Here is a 26,867-nt window from a genome sequence, read left to right as displayed (position 1 = left end):
ATGGACATCAAATCTAACCAACAAAGGGGTCAAGAAACCCTAACCCCCATGTTTATCATGACAACAGAAAAGGAAGCCAAAATATACCTCCAAGATGATGCTCTAAGCTCCAAAATCGAAGGATCTCCACCTCCCTTGCCTCCTCTTAGCTAAAATCTCCTTTGCCTTGCCAAACAAAGCTTCAAAGGTCAACAATGGCCTCTTCTCTCTCCCAAAACGCTCAAAATCTCTTTAGGGTTTCTCTCTGGGGTTGGTGGCCGCAAATGACGGCCATAAGCCCCTTTAAATAGGTCTCAAACCCTAGAAATTAGGGTTTCATTAAACAACGTGGACTCGCCGAGTCTACTTTTGGACTCGCCGAGTCCAGACGCGAACCCGCGTACAAAACCGCGATCCTACTCGGCGAGTTTGGACTCCAACTCGCCGAGTCTCCTCACAATCACCCAAAAATAAAGAATAAAATAATACTTGGGAATCTGGGGTGTTATAAAGGAAGTTGGATATGCAATTTGGAGCCTTGGCATGGCTTAAAAAGTGTCTGTATGGTTAAAGGACTGAAGGGAATCGGCGAGCCGCATGGTCGACTCGGCGAGTCATATGAAGATGGGCATGGACCCGACGAGTTGGATGAACAACTCGGCGAGTTCGATGAAGATTGCCATAGACTCGGCGAGTTGGATGAACAACTCGACGAGTAAGTTAAGGTTTCCCAATTAATGGATGTGTGTGGATTTGTCGAGTTGCAAGAAGGAAAACCCGACGAGTGGCTGTGGAGCTTCGACCACGAGCCTTAGGAACTCGACGAGTCACTCTGGTGACTCGGCGAGCGGACAAGTATTGCAAGAAACTCGGCGATTAGCTGAGGGTACTCGACGAGTTAAGGTCAACATGGACCGTTGACCTTGATAGTTGACTTTGACTTTGACCATAGGTTGACCGGTTGACTTATGGGGCATTCAGGAATTTATAAACCTTATGATGTGTTGGGTATAGGTGGTGGGGTTCGTGGCGGTGATTCGAGAGTTGAGCTTTCTATTTCCAGTCGGCAGTTGCAAGGTGAGTTACCTCACTATACTAAGGGGTCTAAGGCACCAAGGCCGGCCCATTGAATATGTTATCCAGGCCCGACCCAAACATGGGCGAGTTGGGCTTAGGCCTAGGGCATCAAACTAAGTGAGGCATAAATTAAGTCCATTGAGTTATTGTATGCATATTATTATGCCCCAAAAATTAGTTCAAGAAGCCAAGAAGTCAGTCGACATCTTGCAAGAGCGGGACTTCTTGAACACCAAATAAGTGAAATTGAACAACCTTGAGAATTGGAATCACCAAATCGGGAATCGCCACAAGAAAAACGTTAAAGATTGAGAGATCGAGAAGCCCTCTACATCCGATTTCTACTCATTATTCTCATTCTATATCTCTCTAAACCTGTGCTGCACTTAATCGATCATCCAAAATTCTCAATAATCTCATAGTAATGCAATTTAAGATTTGCAAGTTGGAGTTCGATCTTTGATTGGTCGATTTTCTTAACCAGTTAAGTGTTAACCTTCACTTAACCTGAAGCAAAACTGGCAACGAAAGTAGAAATCCTGAAAGGTATTATTGGATTTTTTGACTTGATTTCTCTTGAACTAATTTCGATGAGTTTTATTTTTCTTAATATTTTTCTAATTTGTTTCTATGCCTGTTGCCATCAATCTTCACCTCTTAATCTGTTTTTGTGGACCTTGGTTTGTGTTGTGTTAGGAGTTTGATTTTTACCTGTTTGATTTCATTTATAGTAGATATCTCGATTTCTGATTTCTTTTCAACTGATTTGGTTCAGTTTGATTTGTATTAATATGATTTTAATTTTTCTTATGTCTGCAGCCAGAGGTCTGATTTCCGACTTTTGTGTTTTTTTAGGAGTGTGTTTTGTATATGTTGGAGTTTGATTACAGTAGAATAGACCTAGGATTTTGATCAAGTTTAAAGGTTCGGTTTCTCATTTGTTTGTGTTCGAAATTTTTTGGTTTATGTCTGATTTGTGAGATATGCTTCAGGTAAGACTTTGGCTTTCTGAGGTTTGCTTTAGTTACAATTTCTACTGATTTCGATTTTACTTTCTGTTTGAGCTTGAAATCTGCTTCCATGAATCTATCTTTTCTTAATATGATTTTTGTGGTTTGTTTTAGGAGTTGGATTTTTTTTTTTGCATGTTGGAGTTTGATTACCGTAAAAAAGTGTCTTTCTCCTTTGTTTGAGCTTTGATTTCTGCCCTGTTTAAGCTCGAAATCTTGTATATGATATTTGTGGTTTGTTTCAGGTAAATTTCTTACTACTCTGGTTTGCTTCTGCTATAAATTTCTGAAGTTCATTTCTTAACTTTTTTGTTCTTGTTTCTCGTTTCTGTGATATGAATCAGGAGGCTGATTGAACTTCTGATTTATGTATTTGGTTTTTTGTTGGATGCTTCCAAATTAGTTATTTTAGTTGATGATGAATTAAAAAACATTGTTTAAATCTTGTGTCCAATTTTACAAATGGTGAAGAATATGATTCTGAATGAATTGGTTTATTTATTGAATTACAAAATTTGCCACAAAACATACAAAGGTGAAAGTCCTTTGACATATATTCAATAAATGGAGTATGCAAGAAAAATAAATCAGTTCCTTGATATGTTGGTTGCATATAAGACATATTTGATGATGTTGTTTTAGGTAATTTTTGTAGGTTTTTGTATGTATTCTTTGTTTGATTATAAACCTTATTGCACTTTTGATTTTTCATTTTTTTTTATATATAAGGGCATAAAATTCTTAACTCGCCCGGGTAGTAAAAAACAATGGACCGGCCCTGGCTACATGATACTGAGCTGCTTGAAATTATTAGTAAAAATGGGATAGTTTTTCACTAGGATTTGTATGTTTTGTTTAATCAAGTGACAAACACTATTGATCACTTGTTCTTGTTCTTCGACTGTTATTTATCGTCATAATTGTGGTATTGATTTTGTTTCTGGTGCAAGCTAGTGTTGAAGTCTCCTCCATCCATGGTAGAATTGTTGGTTTTGTTTTTCATGTTCTCGTAATGGACAAAAGTTAGAATTAGTGGGTTCTTTGTGTTATGTAGTAATTTGGTTTATATGGAAGCCGCATGATTCTCGAGTAATCGAATCTATAGCCATAAGGAACCGTCTTTCTTTTTCGTTCATATTTACATATTAAAAACAAAGGGTATAAATGTCAAAATATTATTTTTTCATTGGAATGACTTTCAATGGAAAAATCAAGACCCATTCACAATACCCATAGTCCTTACCTTCTTCCCTAGTCACTTGCAACCAACAATATAATCCATCACCTCTCCATGCAACCTAGGATGGAATTACCTTCGTGAATATTATTGTATTTCACCAAATAGATTCCTTAAAAATATGGTGAGGATAATATATTTTTTGTCAAGAATTTTTATAAAAACATAAAATAATGACATACAAATGTATGCTGTAAAAATCTATCAAAAATGTTGTAAAAATCTATCAAAAATCATGTCATAAAAATATTTGTTCTAATTTTAAATCGTTTGCAAAGAATTTTTTTCTTAAATGTTACAAATTAGGAAATACAAAAGGTCGATCGTTAATATATTTCGTAAATATACGACATGTATGTTTGTCGTAATTATATGCCCTAAATGTTTGTCACAAATTTTCCGACATACAATCAAAATATTTTTCTAATAGTGAACAAACCATATAGGATAAAAGTTTTGATAAATTAATGATAAAAAAATAACAAATTAATTTTGAAATTGTTGATAAGTTTATATATTAGAAAATAAAAGTTGTTTAGTAAATGCGAATAACAAATATATATGTACCTGATGTATGACAAAGCCAAAGGGTATAAAGCGAGAAAGATGTGAGGGGAAGGGAATAGTATCCCGAAACACCATATGGGGGTGTGGTTTAAAGGGTGCGGGGTAGAGGCCAGGGAAATCCCCTCTCTCTCTCTCATTGGTTGATGACATAATATATTTATTAAAAAACTATAAAAAACATATTAAAGTTTATGATTTTTAATTTCTTACAAAATGAATATAATATATATATAAAATATATTTAAAAAAAATAATAAATAAAATTAGTGAAAGATGACAATTTCTTGATATTTGGTGAATCAAAAAGACAAGTAAAAAAAAATGATAATGACATTCAAAAAAGTAAAAGACGAAATGTAAACATATACCCTCGTGTCTAAAGCAAAAACAAATTAATGTGTAGTTAAGTAAAATAGGATAGAAATGTTTTGACTTTTCAGATTTGGCTAAAAATTGAAATCAGTGAGCATATTTTGTTTGATTTTTTTGAAGTTCTTTTCAAAATTTAGTTTTATGTTCTTGTGAGCATGCTTTATTTTTTAAGAATCCTAGCTAAAATATTAGTGTTTATTTTTTTTAAATAAAAAAACCCGACTTAATTTTTGACAATTAGAGTTTGATTTGTATCTAAACCAATATCAAATATTGCTCAACCATTTTTAGTTATAGATCTTGATCATATTTTACAAATTTAGGGCAGCAAACAATTTGAGACAAGCTCGACTTAAGATTATTACCTAAACTAACAATGTTATGTTAAACTCAAAAGAACTGAATAGCTTGATTAGAATACTTCTTGTAGTACCAATTTCAGCTTAAGAATATAGAAGATGGCTAACTAAAAAGTATATATAAGAAACAATATTAATTACTCCAAATCCATCTGGAGCCATTAAGTAGCACAAGCGTTCGAAGAAGAGAAAAGACACCTATATAAAAACTCCCAATAAAGCACTTCCACTTGTTACATTTGAGATGTAAAAACTCGTACGTGTTGCTGGACAGCTATTCAACTTCACCACCTATTACAACCAGCTCTCCACGTGTGCACCCACATGCACCATAAATACCCCACCACCACAATCACCGATTCACAACCATCAACAATGGCAAAGCTCATAGCACTAGCGCTCGCCTTCACAGCCTTTGTAGCCTTTGCTTCCGCCCACAACACCGTCGTCACCACCACCATCGATCGAGGAGGAAAGCCCATTCTTGAAGCAGCAGTGCAGCCAACAGCTCCAGGGACAAAGATTCAATCAGTGCCAGAGGTACCTCGCCCAGGGCCAGAGTTGGTATGAAGAAGAAGGCAACCGGAGTCAGAAGCAGGGTGGCCTCCAGTCGTGTTGCCAAGAGCTCCAATACGTGGACGAGCAGTGCCAGTGTGAGGCTGTGAAGGAAGCATTCCGGGAAGCCCAGAAGATGCAACGACAACAGGGACAACAAGGTGGAAGCTATGGTACCAAGCAGATTGGACAGATGATGCAGAAGGCTCAGAACCTTCCTAACCAATGCAAACTCCAAACAAGACAATGCCAACTCGGAAAAATCTCCATCACCACCATCACCACTGTCAGCGACGACACCAGCTACAAGCAGCAGTGCGAGCACATCCGAGGCCGACAATTCAACCAGTGTCAAAGTTTCATTCAACGACAAATGGGCTCTTATGGAACCCTTCTGATGAGCGTCAGTAAGCAAGGTCAACAGGCACAAGGTCTGGAACTCTGCTGCAATGAGCTTCAGAATGTGGAGGAAGAGTGCCAGTGCGTGGCAATGCAGGAGGTGTACAGGCAACTCCAGAAGCAGCAGCAACAAGGGAGCCAACAACGTGGGCGACGTGGTGGACAGCCCCAGACCCAAGATTTACAGCAGATTGTTCAAAATCTGCCCAACCAATGTAAACTAGAAGTGCACCAATGCCGAATCCCATCTGCCATGTTCTAAGGTGGAGATTAATGATCGAGGAATAAATGTCATTCGCACTCTAGTCTAGGTTTACGGTTTTGACTTTGAGATGGGAGTAGTTGCCGAAATCACAATAATTAGGCTCATGGAGAGATATTTGAATCTATAAATCTCATGTAATCGCTCTTTCATCTTGTTTATGAAGAACTAAAATGATGGCTGCGTTTTTTTATTCCCTGAAGGTAGAGGAACAATTATAACTCACTTAATGATACCACAAATTTCCAATGTTGGGTTAAATATCTAAATTGGAAGAGTCTTCAAATTTATAAGGTTATTTGTAGGCTGTAGCCACCGGTTAAATTTATTGTGTGTTTGCCACCGTAGATAGAGGTAAAATTATAACTAACTCAATTAAAAAACAAAATTTCCAAAAATTTAGTGACAAACAAGTGTATGGAATTCATCAATAGAATAGGTGTCGAAGACATTGAAGTAAAGATAGCTTCGTAAGTTACTAGTGGACTGGTGTAACTTCATTCGAATAAAAGAGAATCATAATCACTTATATAAACACTTTAAAGTTATCTACATAATCTTAAAAACAAGAAAATACATGTAGCAATTTATTGTGATAATAACAAACTATCAAAATCTTTGTATAACCCGAGTTTATATTACATGGTTCATAATAAGAAGAAAAGTTACACATGAATCGAGGGAGTTTCACCTTTGATGGAAGAAAAAATGTCATAAAATGTTTGCTAAAGCCTATTTGAAAAACTAGAAAACAATCGAATTTCAAGAAAAAAAATGAAAAGCAAAAAAATCAAGATCAAGATCTCTTGACAACAGCTTTCAAAGTATGGATTATGATTAAATTCAAAAGAAACCTTAAGTGATGGATCAAGAGACCCTAATCTACTTACAAGATTAAGAGCGATACCATCGTGTTCTGCAACTTGCTCTGGTCCTAGTTCTGTCAACTTATTTTTGTCATTGACAAAACACCATAAGGGTCACTAAAAAGAAGAAGAAAAAAATTCATTAACAGTCGTTGTGGTGTCCCAAAATCTGAAATTTAATGCTTAAGTTTAAAAAACCTCGCAGATAGTGTTTGTGGTTTCAAAACTTTCAACAAACGGTTTTTAGCCGTTAACTGACACTTGATTATAATAATACGAGAGCTTTTTCGTTATTTCACTGCCACAGGAACCATTTATGAGGTTATCATATTTTAGAAAATGAAGTAAATTATTTAATAATCTCTCTCTCTCTCTCTCTCTCTCTCTCTCTCTCTCTCTCTCTCTCTCTCTCTCTCTCTCTCTCTCTCTCTCTCTCTCTCTCTCTCTCTCTCTCTCAGTTCGTCTTCTATGTGAACAACACATTCAATCCAATAAAATAAGGTTTGTGAATTTTTTTGAAGACCGCACACAAAGAAAAAGTCGGTCCTTTGTTCTTGATTCTCTTTTTACCGACCATAGACGAGATAGATAACTAACTCCTGCTCTAGGTTATCGAATCAACAAGTTACCTAGAAACTCATATCATTATTGTCGGTCATGCTACCTTGGTTGTAAACATAGAAGAAAGTAAGAAAACTTTAAGACATGGTTCTTTACTTTGTGCAATCTTGAACCGATGCAATTTATCTGTATATCACTAGATAGAAAAAACGTGATCTAAACAAAAGATCATTCAATAATCTCCATGTTTGTTCAACAGAAAAGAACACAAAATCTTGATTATAATGACGGAACGAGGGAGGCGATGAGTTTTCTAAAAGCCACCAACAAATCCCCATCCTCCATGGTGGCTTTTTACCACCTGCATCACCACCGCTGCTTTTTAAATATGATGTTAACCCATTTGTATCCCCATTCTTATTTAAATACATCTACATCTCTATTTGGGTTTTTTCACACCCCTGGTCGAGACGGCGGAACATACTGGACTGTACGACTAAGTTCATGGATCACATATAACTGAATATATAGCACAAGTACAATAATAAACAAAATAACATTTATATTCCATCTTGATGTTTGAATAAAAGGTTCTTTTCGATAATAATAGTACGTGAATTGCCTTAACAGATAGGAAGATAATACAACAACTAGTTAACTAGGTCGCCTATAATCCAATCCGTCTTGAATGTATGTTTAGTGTCTATTTCCCTTATTTAATCACCAAAAATCAATTATATTTATTTTGTTACAAGTTTCAAACTAACTATCTGTGACAACCCGAAATTTCTATCTTATATAGTTATTCAAATCAATCAAGGTCATACTCGTTTTGTTATCATCTATCATTGATTAGAGTCAATTAGAGTGTTCTAAGCCTAGTAACTTCAAAGTTAGGGTTTAGAATTGGGTTCCACAAGTTCAACTTCCCAAAATGGCCAAACACTCCAACATGAGGAGTGTACAACCGTACACTTGGTGTGCGGCCGTACACCCCCCTTCTGGTCGTACACTCTCATGTGTATATATATATATATATATATATATATATATATATATATATATATATATATATATATATATATATATATATGAGACTTAGCCATTTTGATCACTTTTCACACTCCTAAGCCAAGAACTCGTTTCTCTCTCAACTACCAACCGATTTTTCATCTAGATCTTCAAGATTGTAAGTGTTTCTTCCCTTTAATTGTTGATTCCTTTCAATATCTTGTAAGGATCATTAATTTCATCCATGAAATCACTTCTTTTTGGTAGATCTTCAAGTGTTCTTCAGTTTCACCAAGAACACCAAGAGCACCTACTAAGTTCTTGGACCTCAAACACCCCTAAAAGGCTTCTATATCGTAAGTACCACTTCTTATGCTTGTTACTTACTAGATATACTCCTTAGAAATCGTCCAAACCATGATCATCAAGGAGTGTACGGCTGTACACACCCCATGTGGCCGTACACCCCTTTGTTTAGTGCATATTGGCCTCAAACTCATGTTCTATGCTAGCACATGATCAAGAACATTTCCTAGATGCTTAATAGGACTTTAAAACACTCATTGGCATGTTTCACCATGAGTGTGCGGCCGCATACCCACTTGGGCCGTACACTCTGGCCGTATACACACATGAAACATACCATTCTGGCCGTACACCCCAATGTGTGGCCATAAACCCATTATATGCAACACTTGGAACTTCTAACACTTCAATCTAAGTGTTTCCTAGTCCCTAAGGTGGTTCCCTATCATGATTAGTTGTTCATACACTAATTATATCCATATATGTATCATTATATGCTTAATAGGATCCGTGTGTGCTCAAGTCTTCACTTGACACTTAGCATCCTACAAACCGATCTTTCATTCGTATCACTCACTGCAGGTAAGTTCATACCCCTTAACTTATCTTTTAAATGATTATATGGGGGTGGGGGGGGGGGTGGGGGAATACAAGTAGAAACATTATAGTTATTATATCAATCACATGTGATTAATAACTATCAAACAGACAAATTTCTTATACTTCGAACTGTGTTTCCAAACAAATTGCTTCAAATAGTTTTACAAACTCTTTTATATGCAACATTCCTTATTAAACTCTTTCAAACTTATATTTGTCGGAATACAAGTAGAAACATTATAGTTATTATATCAATCACATGTGATTAATAACTATCAAACATACATATTTCTTATACTTCAAACTATGTTTCCAAACAAGTTGCTTCAAATAGTTTTGGAAACTCTTTTATATGCAAAATTCCTTATTAAACTCTTTCGAACTTATATTTTGTCAAAATCATGTCTATATAGATATAGTTATATAAGTAGGATTGAAAAGACTTAGGACTGATAACTCGCCTTATTTCCTGTTCCTTGTTTGGTTGTGGACTTAGGGTATCAGTTGTTTATCCGAAGGTCGTTCGAATCTTAGTTATATATTATGTGTATGTTTATAGATTTTAAAGTTCTTCATTCAGTTCAATACCTTTGGGTAGCAAAGGTGTACAAACATGTTCATTCATACAAACAACATTTCGAGTAAACTATAATAGGTATAGTTTAGGAAGTCTCTAATACTATTGCTAGAACAATGAAACATATAAGAGTCAGTTCATACATGAGTCAGTTCAAATATACTATAACGAGAGATAATACTCACTATAAAGAGAAACATTACATACTATAACGAGAGACAATACTCACTATAAGGAGAAACTGTACATACTATAACGAGAAATAATACATACTACACACTATACACTAGAGAACATACTATATACTAGACAGAGAGAACATACTAATACAAATACAAGAATACTATAAGATTAATGTGAGATACTACTTCATGGCTCGGCAAAAAACTGATGCATCACGTTTTGTACCCACAGTCTCCTGGATGGAGAGCGTGAATTTGTGTAAAGATCTATATGGGACTGACCATCCTACACCTTGTTGCTAGCTACAGTGGGACCTGCAGGTCCACGGGTGACGAATGTCATATCATTTCGACGTCTAGAACGTCGTGTTATACTACTCGATCAAGTATGGTTAAAATCATATCACATTTTATCTTAATGAACAAACTAGTTTAAGGTAGTTAGTACATTGGTAGTCACTTATATACAATACTACTGTACAATGTTATATTCCCATTTCATTCACATTGTGATCTTCTCACATAAATGGTAATGTAAACTATATTTTAGTAATGATAGTCATACTTAGGAAAGATACACACTTTTACAAACAACACAACACACATAACATTTGGGCCTTGGTAGAAAATACTTTTTAGTAGAAAATATAGGATTTTCTAGGAGGTACAAACATTTACTACAAACACTTACAAACATTTACGCCAAACACTTACAAACACTTTCATACAAACAATGACACTAAAATACGTATGAACTCACCAACTTTAATGCTGATCTACTCTTTCAAAATAACTTGTATTCTCAGGTCACCAGTAGACAGGTACCAATGACCAGGTTTTGAGAAGATAGAGCACGTTCAAGACTCATCTCTTATTTTGATTTATATTTTGGGTGTCTTATAAACTATATGGAACACACTTGTATTAAAATTATATTATTAATGCAATGGATGATGTTGTTGCTTGTTTACTATTATGCATTGTTGTGATACTGTACATGACGTCCTCCGCCCCGAACGTTTCAGCCGTTCAGGTTTTGGGGTGTGACAGATTAGTATCAGAGCTCTGTTTATAGTGAATTAAGTATATCAACCCATAAAAGATATACAAACTATAAACACATTGGGATTAAAATACTCTGACCAAGAGTTTATTGTTTTAAATAATAAAATATTTAACTAAGTATACATACATGCGTTCATACTAAAATCAGTGTCACAAGGACAAAACAAAAGTATTACGATTGTTGGACAACACAATTAGGCTTGGGGGCATATGATCAGATCTGGGAGTGATATAGCCTGATCAACTATATCTTTCTGAGAAGTGATTAGCATCTGCCTAGGAATGGTTGTGGTGTTGCAGCAAGTCTAAAAACTTACCAACACTACTACAATGAAAACAATAGAATAGAACATAAACTTAAAATACTATAGGAGTATTTTTTATTACTATAATTATTTATGTGCAAACTAAAAAGGTCTTTATTAGTATGTCAATAGTTGCTGAGTGGATACGCTAAGGTTATATGTGACTAAAGTGTCATAGACTTAGAATCTGTGATCTTTACTTTACTTCTTGTTCCTTGTTTAGTTGTGGACTTAGAGTTAGGATCACTTATTCAAAGGTCTATCCTGTTTTGGTTACATATGACTGGTATGCGTTACGCAAGTATTGAAGTAACTGATAACGATCATCCTATAATTATCTTAATTAGTATGTCTATTAACTATCTCTTTCATCCCTTTTCTCGCATAGATATCATGGCTGGATTCAATCTCCCCAGCGACCCATACTTCCCCAACCAAGGCAATGATGGATGGCTCGACGATGAGCCATAATAGAATCATCCAATTCCGTTGGATGATGACTTCGCAAAGAACTTTTCAGAGGATTCCAACTCCAAACCAAAAGTCAATGATGTGCCTATGGTGGCTCCAATCCCGAATCCTAACCCTCGTCCGACTTTTCAAGGCCCGAAGCCTCTATGGGCGGAATATTTGGGAACATGGAGTCAGGAGCAGGGTCAGCCTATTCCATACAATGACTACCAAAGCTTCTGCAACCTAAGCGAGGTAGGCTCAGCCGAAAGGGTCCTGCCCATTCTGGTCCGCAGGGTTGCTCGTAATGAAGAGCAGGGTAGGATAGCCATCCACCGAATCATGGAGGTTGACACCAATGAGGAAGTGAATACAGTCCGCATCATTTGTATGGAGGATGCTCGTGAGAGAGTTGAGAGAGACAATGAAGCTCTACAACAAGAACTGGCTGCAACTTAGGCTTAAGTAATAGAGCCCTGAGTACGCCAAAGGGTTTATGAGCGACACCTCCTTGATGTGGAGCGTCAGCTGGCTGACTTGAGGGTTCGCCCGAGGGGTACCCATCACCGGTAGATGACGCGTTACTCATCTTTATTTTGGGTTAAAGAACAACCTTCGTATATAAGCTCTATGTAGCACTTTTCCCTGTAAATATTCCTTACTTTCTAGTACTCTTGCTAGGTATCTATACTGTCAAAATTCTCTTAGCTGTGGTTTGATGTTAGTGATGGGTTTTAGCCATAAGAACATCATATGTGCTCATGCAAACCCTAATGCTTGGATCTAGGTTTCTCTATTGTACATGCAATGTATCCAAGACTTACAATCTTAGATCTAACATATTATAAACTGAAATTAGGGTTTAGAGAATTACCTTTGATTGTTATGTAGCAATAACAATCTCAAATCCTCCTTGTAATGACTTTAGAAAGCTTAGAGTCACAATTGTCACTCCTCTAATGGCTCACAAACACCAAGAGCAAGAGGATGAAGAATAAGGAGAGAGGAGGCTGCCCAAAACGTCCAGAAACCCTAGTGGAACTCTTAGCCACGTTTTTGGGGCTTAAGGGTACTATATATACATGTAGGCTATTAGGGTTTTCAACTAGGAAACCCTAATTTGACTGCTTAAGCCCTAAGCAGCCCATGGACTCTTTTAGAATATCCCTTGGACGATTTCTAATGGGTTTCCCCATAGAATTCGTCCAACCTATTATTCCAAGGTGATCCATAGCCCAAATGCAATTATCTTATAATTACAGTTCCAGTCCCTTAAGTTTAATTAATCTCTTTTAGCCACAAAATTAATTATCAATTAATTCTTGACTATTATTAATTAAACAATATAATTTCTCCTTTAATATATTATTCTCATAATATATTAATAAATCATAATTAATCCTTTCTCTCCATAATTCATCCTATCAAGTTGCTTTGGTGAAGGAAACCCAAAAGGACCATGCACCATCAGGTCAAGTACATACCAAAATAGTTATGGACTTAGATACTAATCCAACAGTAAGACCTACTTTTAGGTCATTTTTCCCGAACTTGCTACATCTGTAATACCAATATTATTGACAAATATCTAATCTCATGGAAATTAATATCAAAGTGCTTTCATCTTTCTAGTACTAGATCTACATTCAATCATACTTTCATTTGTGTTGTTGGACTATGGAGAGTTGGTCCATGAGTCACTCTCATCATTCTCTCTATTAAATTCTTACCAATATCTTCATCTTTGTGTTCTTTTAGCTACAAGATGCCTCCACGTCGATCAGCGAGGCGCACTACTCCAATAACTCCAAATCAAACTCCTCCTCCTCCTCAATACAACCCAACAGCTATCCAAGCTGCTATGAATGCGGCTGTTAGGACAGCTCTAGCACAATTCACCAACACCAGTAGTAGCAGGAGTGGGACATATGTTCCTCCCACTATTATCGAGGCCCCAGTGCGCTCTAGAGAGTGCTCGTACAAGGACTTCACCAGCTACAAACCCAGGGCCTTCAATGGAACTGGCGGAATCATTTCCCTCTCGCAATGGTTCGAGAAAACGGAGTCGATCTTTGAGATCTGCTCCTATCCGGAAGGGAGAAAGGTAAAATTTGCTGCCTGCACCTTCGCGGACCGAGCCCTAACATGGTGGAATAGCCATGTCAAGTCACTATCTCTTATAGTGGCAAATGCTATCGGTTGGGAAGCTCTGAAGGAGCTCATGATCGAAGAGTGTTGCCCGAGGAGCGAAGCTCAAAAATTGGAGCAGGAGCTCTGGAGCCTAACCATGAAGGGCTCCGACATAGTCTCCAACACTGCTAGATTCAACGATCTGGTAGCTATGCCTGGGAATGGTCCCTTCTGAAGCAAAGAAGGTGGAGAGGTATATTTGGGGGTTGGTGCCTCCATTCTAGGGGAATGTACTAGCTTCAAACCCCTCTACCTTTGATAGTGACAAGCGATCGGCACAACGGCTCATTGACCATAGGGTCCGTACCCCGTCAACAACAACAACCCTAGACATCTCAGTACCCTCCAAAGCCGTTGATAACAAGCGGAAGTTGTAGGATGACAAGAAGAAGAACGTTGCACATAAAGCTTCCAAAAAGCATTAGGTCGTAGTGGTTCATGCTGCGATAGCACCTGCCACTGGTGCACCGGTAAAGCAGTATGCTGGAAACTTGCCGAAGTGCAACAAATGCAGCTTCCACCACAACGAACCCTGCCGGGAAATGCAGTGCTCTAACTGCAACAGGAAGGGGCACACTGCCCGTTTCTGCAAAGCTCCGGCAAGGTCAATCAACCAAGTCCCTGACGTTGGTGTAGGCCAGGCTTGCTACGGTTGTGGCGAGGTGGGCCACTACAAAAGGAACTGCCCTAAGGCAGGGAATGTCGGTGGAGTGGGAAGGGTTTTGGCTATAGGCCATGAGGAAGCAGTTGCCGACCCAACAGTGGTCACTGGTACGTTTCTCCTTGATAACTCTTATGCACGCATTATGTTTGATAGTGGAGCGGAGAGGAGTTTTGTGAACCAGAAATTTGCTTACTTGCTTAAACTTAAGTCTCATGCACTTAAAGAACCATTCACCGTAGAAATGGCTAATGGAAAGATAGAGATCACTAGCAGTATATACATAGGATGTACTCTAACTCTAGATAGCCATTCATTTTCAATCGACCTCATGCCGGTCTCAATTAAAAGTTTCGACGTCATTATCGGCATGGGTTTGTTGAGTCTACATCATGCCGACATCATGTGTTATGAAAAGGCTGTTCGCCTTAATCTGCCATCTAGCGAAACTCTAGTAGTCTATGGCGACAAACCCGAAACGAACCTTCGTATAATCTCGAGTATTCAAGCCCAGAAGTACTTGCGAAAGGAATGTCGTGCATTCCTTGCTCATGTTGTCGATGTGAGCCAGGAGACGAAGGACATAAAGAACATCTCAGCAGTACACAATTTTCTCGACATCTTTCCAGAAGAACTACCAGGATTACCTCCACAGCGTCAAGTCGAGTTCAGAATCGACTTAGTTCTAGGGGATACCCCAGTAGCCAAATTGCCCTATCGTCTAGCACCAGCTAAGATGTAGGAACTATCCGGTCAACTTAACGAGCTGCTCATCAAGGGATTTATTAGACCAAGCTTCTCACCCTGGGGAGCTTCGGTCTTGTTTATGAAGAAGCAAGATGGATCGTTTCGTATGTGCATCGACTACAGAGAACTAAACAAGCTCACCGTTAAGAATCGTTACCCTCCGCCTCGCATAGACGATTTGTTCGACCAACTGCAAGGGGAAAATTACTTTTCAAAGATAGATCTGAGATCTGGGAATCACCAGTTACAAGTGCTTGAGGAGGATGTTTCGAAGACATGCTTCCGAACTCGTTATGGACACTACGAGTTCGTAGTGATGCCATTCGGATTGACTAATGCGCGCACAATATTCATGGACTTAATGAATAGGGTATATCGTCCTTACTTGGATCAGTTCGTCATTGTGTTTATTGATGACATACTTATCTACTCTCGTAGTAAGGAAGAGCATAGTAAGCATATATGTCAGATCTTGGAAACATTACGATCAGAGAAGCTCTACGCGAAGTTCTCTAAATGCGAGTTTTGGATTTGAAGAGTCGAATTCCTGGGTCACGTTGTTAGTGAAGAGGGAATTCATGTAGACCCTTCCACAATAAAGGCCATTGAGAACTGGTCAGCACCGAAGACGCCTATAGAAATTTGACAATTTCTAGGCCTCGCTGGCTACTATCGTAGGTTCATTCAGAACTTCTCTAGGATCGCAAGACCGCTTATTACACTAACCCAGAAAGGCGTGGCCTTTGACTGGGAAGAGAAACAATGGAAGGCGTTTCAAACACTAAAACGAGCCTTATGCACCGCACCGATACTATACCTCCCATAAGGAATAGAAGACTTCGTGGTTTATTGCGATGCATCAAACCAAGGACTCGGTTGTGTTCTCATGCAACGAGATAAGGTCATCGCCTATGCCTCAAGACAGCTAAAGACGCATGAGGTCAACTACACCACACATGATCTTGAGTTAGGAGCATTTGTGTTTGCTCTGAAGATCTGGAGACACTACCTGTACGGTACAAAGAGCACTATCTTTAAAGACTACAAGAGCCTACAACATATATTCGACCAGAAGGAGCTCAATATGAGACAATATCAGTGGGTTGAGCTAATAAGTAACTACGAATGCGAAATTCATTATCATCCGGGTAAAGCCAACGTAGTAGCTGACGCCCTGAGTCGGAAATAATACTCTAGTCGTAGAGTCAAATCATTAAGTATGACTATCCGTTCACACTTTTCCACACAAATTAAGGAGGCTCGGCTCGAAGCCTTGATACCTGAAAATGTGGCAGGTGAATCCATGAGAGGGATGGATAAGAGCTTAGAAGTCAAGGGTGGGGGAGCCTTATATTTCATGGATTGAATCTGGACACCGAAGCACGGTGGCTTCAGAGACTTGGTCATGACAGAAGCGCACAATACTCGATATTCTGTCCACCCAGGTTCAGATAAGATGTATCTGGATCTTAAAAAGCTATACTGGTGGCCTAACATAAAAGCAGAAATTGCTACCTTTGAGAGTAAATGCCTTACTTGCGCCAAGGTTAAGGTCGAATACCATAAACCATCAGGTTTAATCCAACAACCGGAGATACCTGAATGGAAGTGGGAGCGGATCACGATGGACTTCATAACCAAGTTGCCGAAGACTAAGGTGGTCTCGATACCATATGGGTGATCGTAGACAGGCTAACCAAGTCCACACACTTCCTACCTATCAAAGAAACTGACAAGATGGAGAAACTCACTAGAAGCTACATTAGGGAGATCATACGATTGCATGGTGTTCCCATATCCATTATCTCTGATAGAGATAGTAGATTCACTTCAAGGTTCTGGCAGTCGCTACAAAGTTCCCTATGAACTAGGCTGGACATGAGTACATCCTAACATCCGCAAACCGATAGACAAAGTGAGAGGACTATTAAACCTTGAAAGATATGTTGCAAGCCTGTGTGATTGACTTTGGAAAGGCATGGGATATTCGTCTACCCCTTGTCGAGTTCTCATATAACAATAGTTATCACAAGAGCGTAAAGGCTGCTCCATTTGATGCCCTCTATGGCCGAAAGTGCAGATCCCCTTTGTGTTGGGCTGAGGTGGGTGACACACAGTTAGCTAAAGGACACGTTCCTGACAACACTCTCATAGGTCCGGAAATGATTCAGGAAACGATAGAGAAGATCGTTTAAGTCCATGAACGATTGAAAGCCTCTAGAGACCGACAAAAAAGCTACACAGACAAGAGAAGGAAATCATTGGAATTTTAGGTTGGAGACCATGTTCTATTGAAGGTCTCACCCTGGAAAGGCTTGATACGATTTGGAAAGAATGGAAATCTAAGTCCAAGATACGTAGGGCCTTTCGAGATTCTCGCTAGAATCAGTCTTGTAGCTTACAAATTCAAACTACCTAGCAGGCTCGCAACCTGTAGGTGTTTGTGAACGATGTGTTCACCGATGTACTCCATCCACCTTATGGTTGCGTTAAGGACATTTATTGCTGAGGAATCCCATTAGCATTAGTGTCCATCCCGATGATGATCCTTAGGCTAGGTCCCTTGTGATCGGTGTTTAGGGATGTAAAGCGAGGATAACGGGAACGGGTAATCGGGTTATTGTTGGTTGATGAAATTAAATAACTTATTTGTTGTGGGTTGAAAACCCTATCTGCTCACCAGGTTCCCAAGCCTGACCCACTTAGTTTCATGTATTACAGGTAGTGGCGTTCAAGCATATATGTGATGTTTTGGATGAGGGATTACGGATATAGGCTTGTAGATATGAAATAATTTAGTAAGGCTTATTTTATACTGTTTATGCTTTTGATCTGTATCGAACATGACATCCCGAGTATTTTTAATGAAATACATTTCTACGGAAATGATTTGATGAATCTTTATCATATTTTTATTTTAGGAACAAATTCCGCAACACTTTTATGTAAAATGTTACTCTGATTTTCAAACAAGCATAAACAAAATTGGTCTTTTTTGGCCGTGAAAATGGAGATGTCACAGTTGGTATCAGAGCATTAGTTTAAGGGAACTAGGAATTTGTAGGATTTATAGACCTAAAATGATTTTATGTGCTAATTTTAGGAGTTATGCCTAAAATGCTTTTATGTGCTAAATACTTTGTGCCTGATATGCTGTTATTTTTTCGGATCTACGGTCTGTTGCCGACTAGATCTGGAAACCTTATGTGTTTAGGATTCTAAACATATGACTACGATATTAGAACTAACATGTAAACGTTTAAGAGTGATAAGAATGATTTAAACGTCAATCCTAAATAAAGATCTAAATTCACCTTATTCGGTGTATAGATCAAGATGGCAAGGACCCGTAGCGGAAACGTAAACACAAATGGAAATAGGAACCAACCCCCTCAACCTCAAGTGATACAACAAATACCTGTTGTTGTTGTAGAAGTGGCACCTGAGCCAATGATGATGGCCGGAGTGCAAGCGATGATCTAGATGATGTTGGATCGCCAAATGGAGGAAACAAGGCGTTACTTCAACAGAACCGAGAAGAACTTACAGTACCAATTGAACAGCCCGAGCTGAATGATGGGCAGTCAGAAGGAGGAAACTATAGTGGGACTGTTGGTCAAGCCAACCCACCGATAGTTAGGCAAAACCATCGGGATGGAGGAAATGACGGACGTGGATGCAAATAAAAGGAGTTCATGACATCCAAACCACTGTGTCTATTTGGAAGTCCGACGCCGGTGGAAGTCATGAACTGGATCTCCGAGATGGAGACGATGTTTGAGAGTTACGAGTGTAACAACAAGCAGAAGACCACTCTCGCGGTTCCTTTGTTAAAATCTGGAGTACTAAGTTGGTAGAAGCTACTAGCTGATTCAATGCCCAAAGGAGAAGCGAGAAAGATGTCATGGGAGGATTTTATGGTGCAGTTAAAGATGCAATATTTCTCTGAGCAGGATCTTCTAGAGATCGAAAATGAGTTCCAGAATCTGAAGAAGGGAAGAATGAGCGTTACTGAATACGCTGCAAGCTTTACAGAGAAAATGAAGCTTGTTCCTCACCTCGTCCCAACTAAAATCTCCAAGGTTAACTAGTTTGCCCTTAGATTACCAGCAGACTTCTGTCCAATGGTCAAGCAAACAACCACTCTGAAAGCCACCATCTGGGCTGCTAAGAATGTAGAGACCCAGATACGAGAGAAGGGTCTGGAGAGAGCGGAGGTGGGAGAGAAAAGGAAATTTGATGGGTCGTCGAAATTCAACAAGAAAAGCAAGTTCTCAAGGTTTGGTACGTAGAAGTCTGGAGGAGGTGAAGCAAAATGGTGCGACAAGTGCAAGAAGAAGCACCAGAGGAAATGTGACAGAGGAGTCACTTGTTTCAAATGTGGAAAACCTGGGCACTATGCCAACGAGTGCACGTTCACTAAGAAGGTCTGTTATGAGTGCAACAAGGAGGGGCACATATCGAGGGACTGCCCGAAGAAGAAGGACATAGGAAGACCCAACATTCCACCAAAGTCGAAGGCGAGAGCCTTCCAGATGATGCTTGAGGCTGTGAAGGAGGCAACAGATGTCGCTTCAGGTACCTTTCTTGTAAACGGATTACCTGCCAATATATTGTTTGATTCGGGAGCCAACTACTCCTTTGTGTCACATAGATTTGGTGGGAAACTAGCATTACCTATAGAAAAACTTGATAATGCCCTAATTGTGGAAGTTGCCAGTGGTAAGTTCGTACATGTTAATGATTGTATTAGGAACATCGTCATCGACCTAAATGGAAACAAATTCCACGAAGAGCTGTTGCCCATAGAGTTGAACGATTTTGATATCATTTTGGGAATGGATCGGCTTAGTTCCAACGACGCCGAGATACAATGCTGAAAGAAGATAGTAAGGGTGAACCCACCTGGAAAAGAGTCATTTATGGTGTACGGGGACAAACACAGAGTAAATTCTGGAATCATCTCCCAGATGAAAGCCAGGAAATGTTTCTCCAAAGGATGTACATCATACCTGGCATTCGTGATCGATGCAAAGAAAGAAAAGAAGGAGGTGCAGAACATCCTGATCATGTGTGATTGTCCGGAAGTCTTTCCCGAAGATCCTCCTGGATTACAGCCTGATAGACAAGTGGAGTTCAGAATAGACTTGTTACCAGGAACAATACCAATAGCAAAAGCACCATACCGATTAGCACCGAAGGAGATGAAGGAGCTCATGACGCAACTAAAGGAGTTGTTGGACAGCGGTTTCATTCGACCTAGTTCATCACCCTGGGGAGCTCCAGTGTTATTCGTAAAGAAGAAGGACGGGAGCATGCGAATATGCATAGATTACAGAGAGCTGAACAAGGCAACGGTAAAGAACATGTATCCATTGTCGAGGATTGATGACCTATTCGATCAACTGCAAGGTTCGAGCTATTTCTCAAAGATCGATCTTAGATCAGGATATCATCAGCTGAAGGTGAGAGAGCAGGATATTGAGAAGACTACATTCAGAACGAGATATGGACATTATGAGTTCTTGGTTATATCGTTTGGGCTGACTAATGCTCTTGCAACATTCATGGATTTGATGAATAGGGTTTGTAAACCATTCCTCGATAAATCCGTGATAGTGTTCATTGATGACATTCTGATCTACTCGAAAATCCAAGAGGAGCATGTCAAGCATCTACGGGAAGTACTAGAAATGCTAAAGAAGGAGAAGTTGTATGCAAAGTTCTCCAAGTGTGATTTTTGGATCTGAGAAGTCCAATTCTTGGGTCATGTGGTTAACCAAGATGGAATAATGGTTAACCCCGAAAAAATCGAAGCTGTAATGAAGTGGGAACGACCGAAGAGTCCCACGGAGATTCAAAGCTTTCTAGGATTAGCTGGATATTATCGACGATTTATCCAAGGCTTTTGTTCGATAACTGCTCCATTGACAGCTTTGACTCACAAAGGAGCTACATATACGTGGAGTGAGAATCACGAAGAGGCATTTGAGAAGCTAAAGAAGCAGTTATGCGAAGCACCAATTCTTTTTCTACCCGATGCAGTTGAAGACCTCGCGGTGTATAGCGATTCGTTGGGAGTCAGGTTGGGTTGTGTTCTGACCCAAAGATAAAAGGTGATAGCATATGCCTCTTGAGAATTGAAAGAGCACGAAAAGAACTACCCCACTCATAATTTGGAGTTGGCAGCGGTAATATTTGCCATGAAAATATGGATGCATTACCTCTATGACATGAAGTGCAAACTTTTCACTGATCATAAGAGTCTCCAGTATCTCTTTAATCAGAAGGAATTAAACATGAGACAACGACGTTGGCTAGAATTACTCAAGGACTACGACTGTGAGACACTTTACCACCCTGGTAAAGCAAATGTTGTTGCTGATGCTCTCATTCGGAAAGTCAATCTTGAAAGAAAAAGGCCAAGAGAATTGAGAATAGAAGTTGTCTCGAAGATTGTGGAAAGCATCAGGAAAGCTCAAGAGGTTGCTTTAGAGAAGAATGACTGAAAAGAGGAATGTTTGACCAAAACGTTGGTGTTCGGTACAAACAGTCAAGGACTGAAGGTATTCCAAGATAGAATTTGGGTACCTAAGATGTGAGGAATAAGAGATCTTCTGTTGGAAGAAGCACACAAGACCATGTACTCGATTCATCCTGGTAGCACTAAAATGTATAGGGACCTAAAACCCTACTACTGGCGGCCGACGATGAAACTCGATGTTGCGAAGTATGTGGCCCAGTGTGTGACATGTGCAAGAGTTAAGGCACAACATCAAAAACTGTATGGGTGCTTAGAAACTTTACTTGTACCCATGGGTAAATGGGAAGACATCACCATGGATTTTGTGACTAAACTGCCCAGAACGAAGAGCGGTCACGACATGATTTGGGTGGTTGTGGATCGTATCACGAAGAGTGCACACTTCATAGAATCTAACGAAAGGTGGTCTATGTATAAGCTTACAAATGCTTACGTGAAGGAAATTATGAGACCTCACGGTGTTCCTCTTACGATTGTATCAGATCGTGATAGTCGTTTCACGTCAAGGTTCTGGAGAAGTATACAACAAGAATTGGGTATGAAGTTGTGTTTAAGTACAACTTACCATCTACAGACAGATGGCCAGAGCGAAAGAACGATTCAAACACTGGAAGATATGCTGAGAGCATGTACCCTAGAGTTCCAAGGTAATTGGGATGAGCACTTACCTTTGGTAGAATTTTCCTACAACAATAGTTTCCACTCGAGTATCAAGATGGCGCCCTATGAAGCTTTGTATGGACAGAAGTGTCATACACCGTCTTGTTTGCTTGAGGTTAGAAAAAAGCAGTTTATGGGCCCCGAGATAGTCCATGAGACTGCTGAGAAGTTGAAGGTGATCAGGTAAAGGATGTTAGCAGCTCATGATCGTCAGAAGAGCTATGCTGATAAGAAAAGATGACCGATGACCTTTCAAGTTGGGGATTCAGTTTTGCTTAAAGTCTCGCCGTGGAAGGGGCTTATAAGATTTGGGAAACTAGGAAAGTTGAGTCAAAGGTTTATAGGACCGTTCAAAGTTCTTTAGAGGATTAGGAACCAAGCTTACAAGCTCAAATTACCCAAAGAACTAGATGGTATTTGTTAGGTGCATTTTGTGCACCTTTTTGCACAGCTTTTAGCCCTTTTTTATGTATGTCCTTAGCATAAATTCGTTGTTTCCTATTGCATTTTAGCATATTTAGGTTAATTTCTTGAACAACCTTATTTGCACTCTTTCATGTCCTTTTCAGGTGAACCGGAGCTTGGAACACGCTTTGGGAAGTGCCGGGAAGCATTGGTGAAGATTTCGGGATGATCGGGCGAAGAACGAAAAAGTTGGAAAAATCAAGTTTGGAATTGGAGTCAGAGAGGAACATGGGGCGTGTCAGTTTAGTGCAAATCAACACGGGGCGTGTTGCTGAACACGACCCGTGTCAGTTTAGCCTATTTTAACACGGGCCGTGTTCGACCCAAAAACCAACTTTTGGCAGTTTTTCCTATCTTTCATATTACGGGTTGAGGGTCATTTTTAGAGAGACATAACATATCAGAGCATCATTGGAGAGGAGAATTCGAAGGTTTTTGCAAGGGTTTGTCTGTCAATCATTTGGAAACATTAATTCTTGTTATTGTAAGTTGTAATTACACTTAATTTCATCTTTTAGACTTGTGATCTTGTTCTAGCCATGTGTGGCTAGAACCCTAGTTTCTCCAATTTCATGTTTTGACTTCTTGGTAGTGACTTCAATCATATGACATGATGTTTGTTCTTAATTTCTATCTAATGAATTTGATATTGCTTCAATCGAATGTTTGATTCTAATTATGTTTCTTATTGGCCATTTGAATTAGGGTTAGGTCATTCAAGTTATCTCTTTTACAAAATCCGTAATTGTTTTGTGAAATTGAACAAGTAACAAGCATTAAATTGATCTCTATTGAATGAATTTGGTGTAAATCTTATTCATACACTTTTACACTCCCAAGCTTATGAGGAGTATTGGGTGTTGTTGGGAACATTCACATAAAGCTTCATGCAATCTTATAATCTAATTCTAAGAGCTTGTTTAGATTAGGTTAATAAGGTTAGGTTTAATCAAAGAGCTTTTTTTGGTTAATTAATGTGGTGAATGGGAAGTGTTAGAGCTTATTAGCACTTTCAAGTACCAACTTAGATAGAATTGAACGAATATTGTGTCATCTTTGAGTCACATTGCTAAATTGTCATACATGGAGTTGGAGTCCTTACAAAATCTGAACTTAATTCATTCATTTAGTTGTCTACTCGTGTTTTAAATTTGTTTGTTTAGTCATTGCATTCTAAACCCCCCTTATTACTGTTGGTGACCATAGTACCTTGCGCAAAGAGGTATAGACTAATTATCCCGTGTCTCTGTGGATCGACCCTACTTGCCTTGTACTACCTTTTAGTGCAATATAGTGGGATTATTTTGGAGTATATCATACCCTTATTATTTGTTAGGTCTGACACGCCTAACAATATTCTTAACACTTTCCATGTGTGTTATTTGAGGAAGTTCACGGGAGAATTTCACGACATAATTTCAATCTCAAAGTTAAGGATGGATGAGAGTAAGAGGCTGATTGAAGAGCCCGAGGCAATTGTTGACCGTAAGACTAAGAAATTACGACGCAAGATGGTCGACTTAGTGCTACTCCGATGGAAACATTCAAATGGACCAAATCTCACTTGGGAACCAGAAAGTGACATTATGAGTTGCTACCCACATCTGTTTGCTGATGCATGATTTCAGGATGGAATCATCCTAAGGGGGAGAGAATTGTAACGCCCGGGTTTCAGTGGTAAGCATTAATAGATGATGTAATAATCTAGGTCAACTATTTTAACTCTTTTTAAGGTAATAATGATGAAATATTTGAGTATTATGTGAATTATGTGCATTTATGTGCTTATTACTTATTTATAAATATATAATTAATAAAGGATAAAAATAAGCGTCAAAATTAAAGAATGAGATAAGCTTAATATCTTTACATAAAGTTATAGTGATCGAAACAAGGATTCTGGATATATAAAGAACGCCTAAATCCGAGTTATAACGAAGAAGTTATGACCCGTCGAAGTTTTGTGTCGAATCCGGCATGACACCGGGAAGCGTAAATAGTGAATTTATGATAGAAGACTTTTTGGCCTTAGTAATCTAAACAAAATTCATAGAATATGTTAATCCGAGAACATCCATAAAAAGAACGCCCAAATCTGACTTCGTATGAGGAAGTTATGATTTTTCTAAAATTTGGCATAACAGTGCACGACCCAAAACTCGAATTTTAGTTCGATCGGTTTTTGGCCTACGCGACCTAAATGAGAATTAAAGATCTCATTAATAGGAACTCAACGATAAAAAGACAGATGAAAACGGAGTCAGTATGTAGAAGTTATGAATTTTACGCGGACATTTAACAATATAATCTCCTCATATTGTTAAATTTAAGATCGGTCGAGAATTAGCCAATGGAATCTAAATGAAAGTTGTATATCTTGTTTTTACCTAGCGTGGATATAAATAACATAGAAATCGAAGCTCATATGCGAAAGTTACGCGGTTTAGAACTCGACAGGGTGTTGTGCGAAATCGGGTGACGTGGCTGAATATGGGCCAAGGCTTTCTCCCCAAGGCAACCCACCAGAAGGTGACATGTGGCATGGACTCGACGAGTAGGAGGACCTACTCGACGAGTAGAGCTATTTTCCAGCCTATAAATAGAGGTGTCGGGTTCCCTCATTCTTCACACTATGCCAACTTCACTTTCTCTCTCTATACTCTCTCTCTCTCTCTCTCTCTCTCTCTCTTTCTCTCTCTTTAGCCTCCCTTAAGGCTCTTAAAGTCTAGGTAAACCCCCTAGCACCTGAAGGAAGCCCCGAGGCTCCTGAAGTTCCAAGAAAAGAGCCTTTCGGCTCGAAAACGCTGCTCCAGCGAAGCCCGGTTTTGAGGAAAACCCGCTGTAAGTGAGATACGCCTAACCTATCCTTAGTATAGCTTATGTTTTAATATAGTAATGTTATTAGGACCTTATAATAAGTACTTGGTATATTATTATGGGTTATATGAGTATCGTTTAACGCTTATATAATAGTAATAATAGCTACACTATTCATTAGTCTCGGTGAATATTAGACTAAACTCTAGTGGTAATGATACTAGGTTTTGTCCGAGGAAAATTGTGTTAAGAGTAACAAAGTGTTGTCCGAGTGTCGAGTCACCACCTTCTCAGGTGAGTGCATTTTTACTTTCATATTCCACATATATATGAAGTATTTAATATAAACTACGTGTTATGTGTGCATATTATCTGAATGGTTGCTGTCTATGTTGATGAAAGATTTTTATACATGTTTTAAATGATTTAAATTGTATATGTATTTTATATCTACAAAAATGTTGGGGTAAAACATGGGTAGATGTAATAGAAAATGTGTGATAAAATGACGAGAGGCCTCGATGTTTTTGTTGTTGATTCTGTCATCTAGCAGAGTATGGATGACGATCACGGACTCTTCCAAGATAGTCCAGTGGAACGCTAGCAGGCTCGCAACCTGTAGGTGTTTGTGAACGATGTGTTCACTGGTGTACTCCATCCCCCTCATGGTTGCCTTAAGGACATTTATTGCTGAGAAATCCCTTTAGCAGTAGTGTCCATCCTAATGATGATCCTTAGGCTAGGTCCCTTATGATAGGTGTTTAGGGACGTAAAGTGAGGATAACGGGAATGGGTAATCGGGTTATTGTTGGTTGATGAAATTAATTAACTTATTTATTGTGGGTTAAAAACGCTATGTGCTCACCAGGCTCCCAAGCCTGACCCACTCAGTTTCATGTATTACAGGTAGTGGCGTTCAAGCATAAATGTGATGTTTTGGATGATGGATTACGGATATAGGCATGTAGATATGAAATAATGTAGTAAGGCTTATATTGTACTGTTTATGCTTTTGATTTGTATCGAACATGACATCCCGAGTC

At 38.9% G+C, this 26,867-nt stretch overlaps 1 pseudogene; it reads left to right on the top strand.

The window, feature by feature from the left end:
• The first annotated feature begins 4,976 nt into the window (after positions 1–4,976).
• LOC145064683 (2S seed storage protein pseudogene) lies at positions 4,977–5,817 on the top strand (annotated as a pseudogene).
• The last annotated feature ends 21,050 nt before the right edge of the window (positions 5,818–26,867 follow it).

This window comes from Lactuca serriola, chromosome 7 (assembly GCF_051521515.1).
Source record: "Lactuca serriola cultivar US96UC23 chromosome 7, Lser_US96UC23_V15, whole genome shotgun sequence".
NCBI lineage: Eukaryota > Viridiplantae > Streptophyta > Magnoliopsida > Asterales > Asteraceae > Lactuca > Lactuca serriola.
The sequence above is the reverse complement of the archived record's forward strand: the minus strand, read 5'-3'. Positions and strand labels throughout refer to the sequence as shown.